The sequence below is a fragment of the Pleurodeles waltl genome, chromosome 5, assembly GCF_031143425.1.
Source record: "Pleurodeles waltl isolate 20211129_DDA chromosome 5, aPleWal1.hap1.20221129, whole genome shotgun sequence".
Lineage (NCBI taxonomy): Eukaryota > Metazoa > Chordata > Amphibia > Caudata > Salamandridae > Pleurodeles > Pleurodeles waltl.
Window position 1 is genome coordinate 1,496,406,112 of NC_090444.1, and position 17,583 is coordinate 1,496,423,694.

A 17,583-nucleotide genomic window follows, 5' to 3' on the forward strand; every position below is an offset into this window, starting at 1 on the left:
CCACTGGTAGTACTTAATCTACAGGCTCTGGGTATATGGCACACCACTGTACAAGGGACTTACAAGTAAAATAAATATGCCAGTCAGGTAAATGCCAATCACACGTTTAGGGGAGAGAACAGAAGCATTTTAGCTCTGGAAGAGTCCTAAGGCCAACAAGCAAACATTGAGCAAAATTAGAAGGAAGAAGGAAAATCATTTGTGGGTGACCCTGTACAGAGAGCCATTTCCAACAGGGAATTAGGCAAAAGTCACTCTTTGGCACTGCGAAGTGAGTCAGCAGTCGAGGATGCTCAGTTTGGTAACGCACCAGTGCTGCAGTACTCCTCAAATGAATGGTGGACAAGCCATGCACTGATCATGCCGGAGTCCCACTGCTGGATTCACCAGCTGCAGAGTCACATGTCAGGGGAATTTTTGGTGGCCATGAGATTCCAAAGAACAGGAGGCAAGCTAACAAGCCCTTGGAGATCACTTGTGGAGGCACAAACGGAGCAACAGACAGGCAGGCAAGCACACTAAGTCAGGTTTTTAAAGTGGCAGTCCCTCCTGTAGCCCAGCAGTCAGTAGGCAGCAGGCCAGCACAACAAAGCAGGTAGTCCAAATGGTGGTTTCTCCTGGCAGCACAGACGTCCTCCTGGCAATGTGCAGATTGGAGAGCTAGCTGCATTTGATTTCCAAGTCGCACACACAGTGTCTAAAGATATGGGGTCAGAACCCCAGGATTTATACTCAAAAATGTTATTGGTGAGGGAGTGAAGGAGTGACTTCAAAGGAACCCTCAGAAGTACACAACAATCCCTTTCAGCTCAGCCCTGGCTCCAGGTGATCAGTAGGAGGTAAATCAGCCTTTTGTGTTAGGGCAGGTTGCAACCAATTGATATGTAAGTGTAAACCACCTTTCCCTGCCCAGGAAGACTATCAGTATACAGATGTATGGAGATGTATCCACTATCACACCCAGCCCTTCCGATGTTGTGTCTGTCTGATGAGAATGTACAAAGTGAAGCTGTCACCCAAGGCTAGACATGTGTTGGAGACAGGCTGCAAAGCACAAGAGTTATACACACAGAGAAATGCCTACTTTCTAAAAGTGGCATTTCTAAAAGAGTAATGTGAAGTCCAACTTCAACAGTGAGTAGGATTTATCATTATGATTCTAAACATATCAAAGTTTCTAAACATATCAAACATGACAATGCTACTCCTTCCTGATCAGGAATTATCACTTCAAAGGGTACAAGAGAATCCCCAATGCTAACCTATTAGAAGATCACGCCTCACAGTAGTGAAAACAGAAATAAGCTGTTTGTAACTACTAGGATATGCAAAACATAAAAATATATGTCATATCTTTTACTTACACAGCACCCTGCCCATAAGGCTACCTAGTGCCTGCCTTAAGGGTGATCTATGTGTAATAAAAGGGGAGCTTAAGGCTTGGCCAGTAGTTTTAAATGCCAGGTCGAAATGGTAGAAACTAAACACAGGCACTGTAGTGACAGGCCTGAGACAGGTTTGAAAGGCTACTTCTGTGGATGGCACAATCAGTGCTGCAGGCCCACTAGTAGCACTTAATGTACAGGCCCTGGCTATATGGTATACCACTTTACAAGAAACCTACAAGTAAAACAAGTATGGCAAACAGGTGTTAACAGGTGTAAACCAATTATACCATGTTTAGAGGAGAGAGCACCTGCACCTTAGTCCTAAAGCCAACAAAAATAAGGTCATAAAAATAGGAGAAGGAGGGCAAACTTTTGGGGTAACCCTGCAAAAAGGGCCAAGTCCAAAAGAACACATTACTGATTTTTACCTGACGCCTTGTTGCAGGCCTAAATTACTTTGCTTGTCGGTAAAGTGGTTTGGTAGGCCCGTACTATCATGGAATTTGGAAAAGGCATGTTTAGGGCTGATAATAGTGAGATGGGTACAGCCAGCACTTGTCTTAAATTGTGTATCCTACAATGGTTGTTAACATTAGACCTCTATGTTGCAGACAGAAAACCACAACACACACCAGCTTGAGGAAACCCTGTGTCCCAAGCACAACTGTAAGGAAGTGACAGTGTTAACTGCACAGTTCTTCTGCCTCCCACCTTCCATGTTATCTATTTCTTCTTATGTTCCCTCTTGGCACCTAAACATAACCCTCTCTCTTTGCCCACTTTTTCAATCATTTTAGTAAGGGCAGATGTAAAGAATGGTAACAAAATTTTATAGATGCCATTAAGGTATCAATTAAACATAGACAGCATGATTGTCCACTCTTAACTAGTGCAGTCATGCCAAAGCCAGGAAAAGACGACCCTACAATGGCTCAATTATATAGCATACCTCAAGTGGATACAGACTATAAGCTGCAACTGCCTGTGTTCCAAGCACGACAATGGCCTTGTGGAAAACATACATAAGGTTGAACAGCAGGATTGCGGACAGAGAGTCTGATTTAATTCTTGGCTGATGGAGTAATGTTAAGTTACTTATCGGTAATCTTCAGTACTGCTGCTCTGGTAGTCTTTGACCCATTCATTACGTAATGGAGAGAAATCTCTCCATGACAGAAAAAGAGCAGGAGAAATGCTGCGTACATACCCCGCCCCCACCGGGGAGTACATAATCATGTACTTACTCAGCAACTACCAAGCCCCCGACTTGAAGGCCAGCCGTCCGGGAGGGAAGGCGGGGCATAATGAATGGGACAAGGACTACTGGACCAGGAGTAATGAAGATTACCGGTAAGTAACTTAACATTACCCCCAGGTCCTACCTTCCTCGTCCCCTTCATTACGGAATGCCAAGCCAAAAAAAACGGTCTAAGAGACAGATTATCAAAAAAACACAAAGGCAAACCACAGGTACATGCCAAAAAGTGATTTAATGAAAAAACACCAAATTAGGAGCAAACTGCCTGAATAACCCCTAATCCAAAATTAAGGTCACCCCCCAGCACATTCTGAAGACGATAGTGGGAAACAAAAGTATTAGCAACAGCCCAAGTTGCTGCCCGACAAATCTCAGAGATGGAGACTCCTTTAATTTCTGCCCAAGAGGCGCCAACACCTCTGGTAGATCGACTCTGCGCACCACCGGGAGGGGGCATCCCAGCAAAAGAATAGGCAAACTCAATAACCTGCTTCAGCCACCTACCGATTGAAAGAGAGGACACCAGGTCTCCCAAAGAAGAGGAGCCAAAGGAAAGAAAAAGACTTACGAAAAGGGAGAGTCCTGTGAAGATAAACCAGAAGAGCCCGACGAACATCCAGCAAAGACCAATCCAGATTCCCCTCCCCCAGAGACTCTACCGGCAAGGAAGGGAGAACAATCTCCTCGGAACGATGGAATTGAGAAGCCACCTTGGGAACAAAGGTCAAATCCAGGAGCAAGACCACGCCATCCTTGGAAAAAGACAAAAGGGTTCCTGAGCCATCAAAGCGCCCAACTCCTCAATACGCCTAGCTAAGGTGATAGCAACCAAAAACACCACTTTGAAAGTTAAAAATGTAAAATCAGTGGTTTCCAGAGGCTCAAAAGGGGAGGACACCATTGAGAGAAGCACAAGAGGCAAATCCCATAACAAAGAGGTTTCACCAAAGAACAGGAAAAAGAAAAGCCTTTCAACAGCCAAGAAACCAAATCATTCAAATATGTGAGATTATCCCATGGAGCCCGAAAAGCTTTAATAGCAGCCCACTGAGCCCACAATGTAGATACGGAATGGCGCTTTTCAAAACCTTCCCACAAAAACTGAAGAACCGTAGGCAAGGAACATTCCAATGGAGACAACCCAAGAGGAGAACTCTATTTCTGAAAATTACCCATAATGCCGAGCATAGGACTTCAAAGTAGAGGGCCTACGGGACACTTGAATGGCCACCGCTAAGTGCCTATGAATGCCCTTCTACTGCAACCCTTGCGTTTCAACTTCCAGCCCGAAAGCTGAAGCTTCCAGAGAGGAAGAGGCGGAACAGACCGTAGAGGGAAGGTTTACAGAGGAAGAAACCAAGCACCCTGAACAGCCAGCAACCAGATCATCGGAAACCAGGACCTCCAAGGCCAAAACTGAACCACCAAAATCACACACATCTCCTGTCGTAACAGAATGGCCATAAACCAGGGAATAAGGGAAATAGGCGGGAACACATACAACAGCCTGTCTGGCCAAAGAACCGTCAAGGCATCCTCCCCCCACGCACCTGACTGGGGAATCCGGGAGCAGAAAAGAAGAACCTGAGCATTGAGCCGGGAGGCAAAGAGGTCGAGGTAAGGTACACCAAACCTCTTGCACACCCTGAGAAATGCGTCACGGGAGAGAGATATGTCCGCTAAGGGGGGAAAACACCTGCTAAGAGATTCTGCCACACCGTTGTCCACCACCTCACATGCACAGCAACCATGGATTGAAGGGAGCGTACGCCCCAATGAAACAAACACTGTGCCTCCTGATTGAGAAAATGGAACTGAATCCCACCCTGGTTGTTGATGTAGGCTACCGTTACCATGTTGTCGGAACGAATCACCAAGTGATGACCCAGAAGAGCAGGCCGAAACCCCATACAAGCCCTGAAGACAGCCATGAGTTCCCTCCAATTGCATGAATGGCTCCCCTCCCAAGGAGACCAGAGGGCCTGCAGGGACCGGTTTCCCAAGGTTGCCCCCAACCCCAAAGAGCTGGCATCCGTAGTCAACACCACAGGAGGAGAAGGTTGTAACAGAACTCCTTTCCCCACATTAGAGCCCACAGTCCACCAATGTAGATCCGGGTGAGCCCTCAAAGAAACAGGAACTTCCAGTTCGTACAGTTGCACTTGAGGATCCCAACGGGAAAGCAGATGAATCCACAAAGGATAGAGATGAAACTGAGCCCAAGGAACAGTAAAAACTGCAGCAGCCATGAGACCCAACAACCAAAGCCACAACCGTACTGGGGCAGTCTCTTGTGACAAGAACTCCAGAGCAAGAGATTGCAAGACATGTATGCGAGAGAAAGGAAGAAACAATCGGTTGAAATCTGTGCAGAAGCGTGTCCCAATAAATTTCAGATCTTGAGATGGAAGCAGTTGGCATTTGGCCCAGTTGAGGAGAAATCCATGGCTCTGTAGAGTGGAACACACCAACTGACTGTCCTGCATCAGCCAGGCAGGAGAGGGAGCATGAATCAACCAATCGTCGAGATACGGGTACAAATGGACACCTTGGAGATGCAAGGAGGCCACCAGGGGAGCCACGGCCTTCGTGAACACACGGGAATCAGACCGGAGTCCAAATGGAAGGACTGTGAACTGAAAATGACACCCCTCGCGACAGAGCCAGAGATATTGTTGAGATGATGGATGAATTGGAACATGGTAGTAAGCATCCTGAAGATCCAGGGTGCACATAAAATGACCCCGAAGGACCAACAGATTGATTCTCTGTAAATTCTCCATCTTGAAGGGGACATGTCGGACAAACCGGTTCAGAGCCTTCAAATCCAAAACCAGCCTGAAGCCCTCTGTATGTTTTGGAACCCGGAAAAGAACGGAATAAAAACCGAGACCCTGCTCTGCCAGCGGGACTGGCACCACCGCCTTCTTCTGCATCAATGCTTGGGACGGAAGACCAAGTGTACCCACTTGCCAGGCCTAACCCTTCCCTTTTCCTGCATGTAAGACACCCCTAAGGTAGGCCCTAGGTAGCCCCAAGGGCAGGGTGCAGTGTATGGTTACGGTACGACATATAGTAATGTGTTTTATATGTCCTGACAGTGAAATACTGCCAAATTTGTTTTCCACTGTTGCAAGGCCTATCTCTCTCATCGGTTAACCCCGGGACTGCCTTTAAACATGATTAAAGGGTGGATTCTCTTTGGGAGCAGATAGGCATGCGGAGTTTGGGACCTCTGAACTCACAATTTAAAAATACATCTTTTAATAAAGTTGATTTTAAGATTCTGTGTTTGAAAATGCCACTTTTAGAAAGTGGGCATTTTCTTGCTTGAACCATTTTTGTGACTCTGCCTGTTTGTGGATTCCCTGTCTGGGTTAGTTTGACAGTTGGGCTGTTTGCACCTCTCTCCTGACAGTGACAGAAAAGGGGGCTGGTGTGTAGCCTGCATATTCTGATGAGCCCTCTGTGCTAGGAGGGAGGGAAGAAGTGGACACTCGCACCTGAAAGGGCTATGCCTGCCCTCACACAATGCTGACTCCAACCCCCTGGTGTGTGTCTGAAGCCTTGCCTGGGCAAGGCAGGATTCCACAATCGAGTGAGACTTTCCTTTGAAGTAAGCCTACTTCAAAGGCCAAAATAGGTATAAGAAGAGCACCCAAACACTTTAGACACTTCTTGGGGTAGACACTTTACTTCACAGACACTTCTGGATAAGAATCCTGCTATTGAAGAATCCCTGAACCAGACCTGCCAAGAGGACCTGTCTGGCTGCCCAAAGGACTCAATGGGACTACTTTTCTGACAAGGACTGCTGCATTGCTGCTCCCTGGCTGTGCTGAGATATGCACTCCAAGGGCTTGGATAGAGCTTGCCTCCTGTTCCCTGAAGTCTCAGGACCAAAAAGACTTCTCTCCTACAACTGGACTCCTTGTGCAATGAAAATTCAACGCACAGCTTGCTAAGAATGACGCACAGCCTACCCTGCGGTGAGAAATTCACCGCATGCCAAACCGGAATGACGCAGTGCGACTTCGCAAAGAGAAGATCGACGCAGCACCTGCGTTGCGACCGGAATTATGACGTACGGCCCACCGGATCAACGCACAGCTGACCTGGGATGACACAGACCGACTTCCATAGAGGAATTGAAGCAGCTCCTGCCTTGTGGGAGAAAATTCCACGCATCGCCCACTGGATCAACACAGCGCTTGTGACTTTGCTCCGCAAGCCCAGGATTCCACGCACAGTCCCCGTGTTGTAGTTTAGCAGCGATTAGATTAAGCATTAGCAGAAGACATCTTGTATTTATTAACTATTGTGAACATTTCGTGGAATCCATTTTGTATTCATGGCAGCCATTTTCTCTGCCACATGCTGCCATGTGCTCACCATGTGCTCTGTCCTACCTTTCTGTTAACTACTCTTGAAATCTGCCTAGTGACAAGTTATATTTAGCATCTCCCACTTTTGCACATGCTCCGTAAGGTCTGCAGCTGTTAGTCCTTGAAAACTGTTAGCTCCTCCTACCTGTCGACTGTGCATTTTCCACATGACCTTACATATATGCAAGTCTTGTTTCTATATTTGTACCACCTCCTTTTAGCCCCTGCATGGGTATAAAAGGACCATGCTCTCTCAGTTCAGTGTGCTACTTCAGACATTACCTAAGGGTGCTGTTTGAACTGTGGTACCACCTCATGAGGTTTAATAAACTTTGTCTTTTATGTCAGTTCCTGTGCCAACTTCTTCCTACATGGTCTGAGGACTTTGTGCAGAGAAAGGTGAACCCCTTGCACTAGTAGGCCTTGCTGAGGCTTACTTCAACAAATTGGCGCCCGAACAGGGACTCATCGGTGACTCGGATGCCCAACGGATTGGTCGCGATGAAGGATCGGGATCTCGCTACGGACGATCAATGCCTGAGGAGACCCGAGTCTTGGCAACCACGGCGTTTTTCCCTTCTTTCTGATTTGACCATCCAGGTGGCGCCGGTCCTCGACTGAGATCCTTTTTGTTCATTCGTCATGCAGTGACCATTTGGTCGATTTTAGAACTTTGCAGTTGGAACCTGGACACCCTCTGATTGGTAAGAGCCATTTTACGGCACTTGCTGTGGGTTTTGATGCCTTTGTTTGGTAATGTAGTTTAGCACTACTTACTGTGGCTCTCGTGTTTTGGGTGACTAGTCAATTTGTGTCCTTTGAATTGATATATAAATTGCAATTTATATAGGCAGGTAATGAGGAGAATTTTCTCCAATTTAATTTTTATTTGAACGGCACCTTAAGTGCTACTTTGATTATAATATTGCATATTTTGCACTATTTTTGGCATGCCTGTTTTTAGCGCACTTCGTAGGATGTGTTGCTTTTGTAATGGTACCAATTTGAGACTGGAAGAATCGCAACCGGCACCCCCAGAGGGGACGCCAAATAGAGATATGTATGTTAAACATGGTCTTTCTTCTATAATGTACAGTACATTATGGAATAAATACACTCGTGCGGATCCTGAGTTACGTTGGCCTATGCATGGGTCATTTGATTTGCGGAAGATTGAGTATGTGGAACAATGTATGTGTAAGCGAAAGTCTAGGCAAGATATGTTTGACTGTGTACGAATGTGGGAGAAAGAAGTGCGTGGACGAGTGAAGCGTGAGCAAGCCTTGCTTGAGAAAGAGCAGCGGAAGAATGTATATGTGAAAGTATTGGAAATGAGAAAGAAAGAAAGAAATGACTTAAAGGAGCTAGAAGAGAAATAACGTAAATTACAGGTAACTGGCCAATACACCGTTAGGCAACCTCTCTATCCTTTCCTTAATAAACCACATGATGATTTTTTGTTACTAGATCGCCCTCCACCTCCGTATGTTTTTCCTTCTGACCCTCATGAGTTAGCTAAGGTCTCCAGTTCAGAGCAACAGAAGATGCGAGACAGTCGCTCTATGTTGCCTGCTGACCGTGCGTCTGAGCTTAGATCTATTGCTCGTAAAACAATTCGTAGCGTTGTCTCTGCTTCTGAACTTTTAGACAACATGAAAGGGTGGACGGAAAAGGAGCAGCTATATTTTACTAATGCATTTGGCTCAGAAGTTATTGAACTATATCGGAAATATTCTGATGAGTTAGAGCCCGATGATGTAGCAGCCGATCATAAGCAAATGCGTGATGGTCTTTTTGTTTTCTCCCAGGTGGCTGATGCAATCAGGCGTTTGGTGAAATTATGTGTTACGGCAGTCCGCTTGCAAGAGGAGAAAAGGGCTGTGGACGTAGTTGCACGGACATCTCAGACCGACGGGGTGCAAGCTTCCATCTTCGGAACAGATAAGACTATGATAGTTCATGCAAAACCAATGCGGGAGGCCGCACCTTTGTATGTTCCTCCTAAAGGATTGGGTACAAGTGATGATAAAACTTCTGTTGATGCTAAGGGTTATTTTATTTATAATTGGGTGTATACTCCTTGGAATAGGGCAGATGTAATGGCACTTAAAACAGCATTACCTGACCCGCGGACAAATCCAGCCGCCTTTTATGAGGAAGTTGAGGGAGCAATTAGTTCTTGTACTATGACTTTGGCTGACATCGATTTATTTTTCAGATTGATATTACCGCCAGATATGTGGAGAACTTTTCATAAAATTGCTGATCGTGCAGTTTTTGGGGCGTCATGGAAAGAATTAGAACAGATGGACGGGGATAGGGAACCTGCGAAAAAGCCATATCAGTTGATTCTAGATCTTCCTGGAGCCATATTAGTTAAGTTAAAAACGATTATTCCCCCTAAAAAGATAGATTGGACTGTTTTAGTGTCTTGTAAGCAAAAGGCAGATGAATCGGTCTCTGATTTCTTTACACCAGTGGTCTTCAAACTTTTTAATGCAGCGCCCCCCCCAGTTGAAAAATAAAAATCATTGGGCCCCCCTCAGAATTTTTAACAATTATTTTAGAAAGATGGCAATGTTTAAATAGGTCTAAACCTATTTAAACATTGCAGTTAAGTACTGTTACCTTTTTAAAACTGCAATAACATGCTTCTGCTTAAAACAAAGGTATGTTATCTGTATAATATTTCTTTTGGCCAGAGTTTGGCGCCCCCCCTGGGATCACTTGAGGCCCCCAAAGGGGGGCCCGCCCCCCAGTTTGAAGACCTCTGCTTTACACGCTTTGAAGAAGCATTTCATGATTTTAGCGGTCAGTTATTGTCAGATGATATGGGCAGACATTTGTTTATCGATAAATATGTCGCAAATCTGTTACCAGGAATAGCTAGTCGTCTAAAAGCTAGTGAAAGTTCATGGACTACCTCTACTCTGGTTTCTCTTTTGACTATGGCTCAGTATTATGAACGTCAGGAATTAGAAGCAAAAGGTAGCGAGGACAAAAATATTAAAGAATTAAAGACGAAGGCTATGTTGGCTCAAGCTTATGGTCCGCCTTTTAGAGGTAGTGATAGAGGTGGACGTGGATCTTATGGTTCTTCTTACACTCGTTCGAATTTGTCTGTTGATCAGTGTGCATATTGTAAGAAATTTGGGCATTGGGCTGCCGATTGTCCAGCACTACGTATTCAGCAGTGTTCACGTGGTCGGGGACAAATGAGAAATCGCTCAGGATATTCAGGACCAAGAAGAAGCACGAATGATCATGCTAGGGTTGATGCTAATGTACGAGGGAAGGATGGGTTTAACACTTTTGATAGACGGAACCAATACCAGATGTCTAACCATGTGCAGCCTGATTTCCAAGATTCTGCTTATGCATAGGATTGCCTAGGATGGGGTAAGGAATCAGTTGAAGTTCCAGTAGATCAGAGGGGTCCCTATGTTACAGCACATGTTTTGGGTTCTACTGATCAGTTTCTGGTTGATACAGGAGCTACTCGTAGCGCCTTGTCTAAACAATTGATTCCAAGGGCTCCCCTGTCTGGCTTAACCATTACATCGATAGGTTTCGATGGAACACCTTCCCCTAGCCCATTGTCACAACCACTTGCATTCCATGTTGATAAATGTACTGCTCCATGTCCATTTTTGCTTTCTCCAAATACACCAGACAATATTGTGGGTCTTGATATGCTCAAGTATTTCAGGGCTACAATACGATGCTCTCCTGAAGGGGTGTGTGTTATTTTAAATAATAATCATCCTGTGATGGAAAGAGTTTGTCTTGTTAAAGAGGATATTGCATTAGCTTCACTCCCTAGTGCTTTGTGGGCTACTTCAGATACTGATGTGGGACAAATGATTATTCCACCGGTACATATTAGTGTCAAGGAGGGAGCTGTATTGCCACGTTTGCCTCAATACAAAATTTCACAGGAGGGCGAAGAAGCACTCACACGAATTGTGCATGATCTTATTGCAGTTGGAGTTGTTGAGGAAGTTCTGTATAATGTTTATAACAGTCCGATTCTTCCTATTCTGAAAAAGGATACTGATACTAGGATTTACTGATTCATTATTGATTTACGAGAAGTCAATAAGATTGTGATACCACAATATCCTGTGGTATCTGACATCACAACACTTCTTACTTTGGTTCCCCCGACAGCAACTACGTTCTTTGTGATAGACTTGAAGAATGCTTTCTTTTCAATCCCTATTCATCCTGACAGCCGATATTTGTTTGGTTTTACTTTGAATAAAGGATCAGGTAGATTTTGCAGAGTTCCTCAAGCCTATACGGAGAGTCCAAGTATTTATAGTCAAGCGTTAAAACGACAACTTGATTCTTTTGTTTTGCCTGAAGGTGTGGCTCTCATACAATATGTTGATGATATTTTGTTGGCGGCTGATACCCCTGAGCAATGTGAAAAGTGCACTTTGTCCTTACTTTCTTTTCTTGCTTCACACAATCATAAAGTGTCACGAAAGAAATTGCAATATTGTAGACCAAAGGTAACCTATTTAGGTCACCTCTTGTCTAAGGAGGGCCATGCACTTACATCAGATCGTATTCAAGCAATTTTAGACACACCAGTACCCTCTATTCAGAAAGATGTTCGGGCATTCCTTGGTCTTACTTCTTTTTGTAGGCAATGGATATTAGGGTTTTCACACATTGTCAATCCTTTGCTAGCACTTTTGACTAAAGATACTCCAATGCCCCTCCCATGGAGAGATGAATGTGAGACTGCTTTCAGGCAGCTGCGACAAGCCATTTGTTCCGCACCAGTGTTAGGTACTCCAGATTACATGAAGCCTTTTGCACTTTACGTACATGAGAAAGATGGATGTGCATTTTCAGTTTTAGTACAGACACATGGCGATAAGCAGCGTCCCTGTGATATTTTTCAGCAGTACTTGATCCTGTCGCTCGAGCGTTGCCTGGGTGTTTTCGTTCAGTTGCCGAAATAGCTGTGTCAATACGTCAGAGTTAAGGGATAGTTTTGTCACATAAGCTGTTGGTGTTAGTACCCCATGCGGTTGATGCTCTTTTAAATCAAACAAAGACACAACATTTAACTAGCGCCCGTATAACAGGATATGAGTTGACATTTCTGGCTCCTCACATTACACTGAAGAGATGTGCAACACTAAATCCAGCCACTTTGTTGCCATATCCGGTGACTCAGCCTCAGTCACAAGAAACAAATGATTGTATATTCCTTACCGAAGAACAGACAAAGGGTCGTATTGATTTACAAGATAGGCCCCTTCCAGATATAGACGGGGAATTGTGGGTTGATGGGACTTGTTTGAAGTTGCCAGATGGTACGACCTCAGATGCATATGCAATCACCACAATACACACGGTAGTGGAGACAGCTCGTATACCACAGAAGTCAGCTCAAGCAGCTGAACTAATAGCTTTGACACGAGCATGTGAGCTTAGTACTGACTTATGTGTGAACATTTATACAGACAGCCGCTATGCTTTTGGAGTGGCTCATGATTTTGGTTTGCTTTGGAAGGAGAGAGGCTTTCTCACATCCCACGGGATGCAGATAATGCACGGAGAATTAGTGCATAACCTCTTGGCTGCATTGACATATCCAAAGAAACTAGCTATTGTGAAATGTAGTACACACAAGAAAGTGACCGATAAGATAGGGCAAGGTAATGCTCTTGTGGACCGCATAGCACGTGAGACTGCAATGCAGCGAAGTACTACTTCTATGTATGTGGTGAAGTCACAAGCTGAACGTTGGCATAATGCTAGACAAGACGTATTAGATATACAGAAATCTGCTTCTGTGAAAGAACGTGACTAATGGTCTGAAGATGGAGAATTGGATGATGAGGGCTGTTGGCGGAATAAGCAGATGGATAAGTGGAAATTGCCTATAGCTTTTGTACAACCTATGGTTCAGATGGCACATGGGCTGGCACATGTTGGAGCTTCAACAATAACGAAGTTGCTTACGCAAGTTTGGGAGCATCCAGAAATTTCCAGTACAGCTAAGAGAGTAGTACAGTCTTGTTTGATCTGTTTACAATACAATCCTGGAAAAGGGACACGTACTGCTGCGGGAGGGTTTGCTACACCAACTGCACCTTTTGAAGTTCTACAAATTAATTATATTCAGCTTGAACGCTGCAACAATTTAAACTATGTCTTGGTGGTGGTTTGTGCCTTCAGTAAATGGATAGAGGCGTATCCCACAAAGGATAATACTGCCATTACCACAGCGAAGGTGCTTTTGAAAGAATTTTTCCCTAGGTTTGGTGTTTGCAGACTTTTATGGAGTGATAACGGACCTCATTTTGTTGGGGAAGTTATTAAGTATGTCCTGAAAGGATTAGGGATCAAACAGAAGTTCCATGCGGTTTTCCACCCACAATCAGCAGGGTTGGTGGAAAGGTATAATGCTACTTTGAAGCTGAAGTTAGCGAAGATACAGGCTTCCACATCCTTAACTTGGCCGGATGCATTACCATTGGCATTATTGTCTATTAGGTCAGTGCCACACTCTCGAACAGGCCTGATCCCCTATGAAATAGTATTCGGAAGGCCAATGAATATTTGGGGAGTTCCTAAGCCAAAATCTGTATATGATGTACCTTGTGTCCTGATGAATGATTATTTGGCACAGTTAACCGACAATTTGGTTTCTATTCATCAACAGGTTTGAGAAGCACTTCCTGACAGATCTACAGGTGAAGGCCATGAACTCCGACCTGGTGACCAGGTGATGATTAAGTCCTTTGAAAGATCACGCAGCTTGGAACCAAGGTGGCGAGGCCCAGAACAGGTGCTCCTTGCGACAAGGACAGCAGTTCGAGTGACGAACCGAAAGAATTGAGTCCATAGTACTCACTGCAAGAGAGAGCTACCTACCTTGGTGGAACCTGCTGTGCTGACCGATCATCGAGAGATTTTGACTACGGAGAAAGGCCGTGCTATATCACCTGATGAAACTGCAGAGGTCTTCCCGGACCATACGACTTCTGGAGTGTTGCGATATAATTTGAGACCGAGGAAATAATCTGAACATTTTTTGAAAAAAAACTGGTTGAGCTACCGCCCTGGGTTAGTCAAACGGAGAGCCAATGTGGCAAAGGGGGGGGGGGATCAGCCATGCATTAGAGTAGTGACACCCATCTTGGCCCGTGGTGAAGAAATCAGCGGCTGCCCAGGGATAAGAGCTCCAACAATTGTTTTTAATCCATTTCTGAAAGGATCGATTATCACTGTTGCTAAAATGAATAACAAACTGATCATTAGTACTATGGGGTTTGTTGTTGTTTTGGTGGTTATAGCAATAATCACCTGGTTTGTTGAAAAGAAGGCTCCTGCTCGTGAGTTTTTTGTTGCCACTACTCCAGTACCAAAGGATCACTATTACTTTACGCTTCCCTATCAGGAGCAGAAGCACCGTCAATCGTACTTCAATAATACTTTCATTCAGATGTTGCATCATACTCATAATGCTACAAATAATACTAACTGTTGGGTATGTGGAATGATACTTGCGCATCAAAAGAAAGGAGGAACACCTTTCATTCCTCTTCCTTTTTCACACAATGGTTCTTGTCAAGCTTGGTACACGCTTTTGTTTGCATCTGGAAAACGTACAGAGGGCGGACTTCTTTTTCGCCTTACTAAAGTATGCTACCAAGACAAAGATGGGTATCCCCAAGCCAAAGGAACTAAATGGGAATGGGAAGAGTATCAACCGGACAATGTTTCAATACCTTATGTCTTCACAAAGATAAGAGACTCTGACAAGAAAGAACAATTTGTGATTTCTGTTACAAAAACTAAAGAAGATTTATGTATACGTAGCATTGGGCGAATTCCAGTAGGGATAAGCGATTGTACCTTGATTTTAACTATTGAGGGTATAAACAATAGTAGTTTTACAGCTTCACATAATACATATTTTGTTTGTGGTAGCTATGGATATTACCAACTGCCTGTTGGGTGGTCAGGTGTGTGTTATGTATCTTTTCTATAACCCCCTGGGTTTTTGGCCCCTGCATCATATCACCGAGATTTTAAACTGTTCAATGACATCATTAAAAATAGATATAAAATGGCAATAAGTACAAATGAGGTAGACCAAACGGATACTAGCCTCAACAATATGTTGATTTTAATTTAGGATTGTTCCCCTTTGTGGGTGCTGCGTTAAACAGTAGGAAAGTGAGACGGTTGACTAGGGTTGTGGAAGCTGTTACCAATCAGGCAGCTCTGGCACTTGGTAATATAACTGAGGAGCTCCAAATTGCGAGGATTGTAGCGCTCCAAAATCGTATGGTACTAGATGTAATATTAGCTGACCGAGGTGGTGCATGTCGCATCATCGGTAGTAGTTGCTGTATTTTTATTCCTGATCACTCACCTTCAGTATATGATGCAATATCTAAATTGCATAAAATTGCTGCAGAAATCCACACAGAGACTGGTACTTGGACTTTTTCTAGATGGTTTTGGGCTCTTGTTTCTGCCTGGGGCTGGAAACTACTGACTATCCTGTGTGTAATGATTGCAATATTTTTCACATGCTGTATCTGTATTCAGTGTGGCCCAATGTTCTGCTCCATGTGTATTACTGCTTGTATGCCTACCAATAGAAATATTACAGAAATGAAAGCACAACATATGTTAGATAAGGAAATAGCTGAAATGATGAGCATAAATATACAAGATGAATATTTAGATTATCCCAGAAAGACGAATGTCTTCAGCTAATGCCGAAAGGGTCGTCTGTTGTAGTTTAGCAGTGATTAGATTTAGCATTAGCAGAAGACATCTTGTATTTAGTAACTATTGTGAACATTTCGCGGAATCCATTTTGGATTCATGGCAGCCATTTTCTCTGCCACATGCTGCCATGTGCTCACCATGTGCTCTGTCCTACCTTTCTGTTAACTACTCTTGAAATCTGCTTAGACAAGTTATATTTAGCATCTCCCACTTTCGCACATGCTCAGTAAGGTCTGCAACTGTTAGTCCTTGAAAACTGTTAGCTCCTCCTACCTGTCGACTGTGCATTTTCCACATGACCTTACATGTATGCAAGTCTTGTTTCTATAATTGTACCACCTCCTTTTAGCCCCTGCGTGGTTATAAAAGGACCATGCTCTCTCAGTTCAGTGTGCTACTTCAGACATTACCTAAGGGTGCTGTTTGAACTGTGGTACCACCTCATGAGGTTTAATAAACTTTGTCTTTTATTTCAGTTTCTGTGCCAACTTCTTCCTACATGGTCTGAGGACTTTGTGCAGAGAAAGGTGAACCCCTTGCACTAGTAGGCCTTGCTGAGGCTTACTTCAACACCCGGGGCACCAGAAAACCACGCAACCCAAAGAGGAACCAAGTCCGTGTGCCAGAAATCAGCGTAAAGCCTTCCCCCGCAGGGAAAATAAAGACGCAAGTCGGTGTGGGAAGGGGCGAAACCAACGCACACCTCCCTGTTTTCCACACATTGCCTCCTCTGTGGTCCCTTGCGGAGATTTTGAACGTGAATCAGGTACTTTGTGCTTGCATGAGCCCTTTTTGTTTTTAAGGGACATTTACTTGTTTTGAAAGACTTAAGACACTTTATATCACTTTTACAGTGATATCTCAACATCTGCGTATTGCATTTTAATCGTTTTGACCTGCATCTTAATATTATATATTGTTTTAAACACTGTGTAGTGTATTTTTGTGGTACTATATGGTGTTATTATATGATTTATTGCACAAATACTTTACACTTTGCCTTCTAAGTTAAGCCTGACTGCTCAGTGCGAAGCTACCAGAGGGTGGGGACAGGATAATTTGGATTGTGTGTGATTTACCCTGACTAGAATGAGGGTCCTTTCGTGGACAGGGGGCAACCTGACTGCCAACCAAGGACCCCATTTCTACCAATTATGTACTCCCCGGTGGGGGTGGGGTATGTACGCAACATTCCTCCTGTTCTTTTTCTGCCATGGAGAGATTTCTCTCCATTACGTAATGAAGGGGACGAGGACGGTAGGACCTGGGGGTAATTAGCATTATAATGATGGAGTACTTTACTCCTGCTGGGGAGGGTACTCCACCCATCGTATTTGGAGATGTCCACTGTCCCTGCAGACATCTCTTTTATTTCCAGGAACCACCGTCATCGTGGTTCTTGTAAATGCATTGTAGGATTGATGGACTGCTCCGTCAACATGACAGAGCCGTACATCAGACTTTCAACTAAACTTTTATTTTCAGAAGGAAAATCTTTTTGAAAATAAAATGAACAATGATCCCCTTCCCATGAGAGAATTCTCCCATGGTGTGTGTGTGGGGGGGTTATTTAAAAGTTTTCACTTCCTCTTCCCTCTATTATTCATCATGATGATGGGCAGTGAAAACTGGCCATGTATCCACCCCCTCTATATAGAGGGGGAGGACACCTGGCCAAGTCTCCGACAATCCTTACTCGTTTGAGCTATCAGTGGTGTGTATAAGCAGTGTAGACAATGGGCAGACCTACATTTTGCTGTAAAGATTACTCCATCACCGT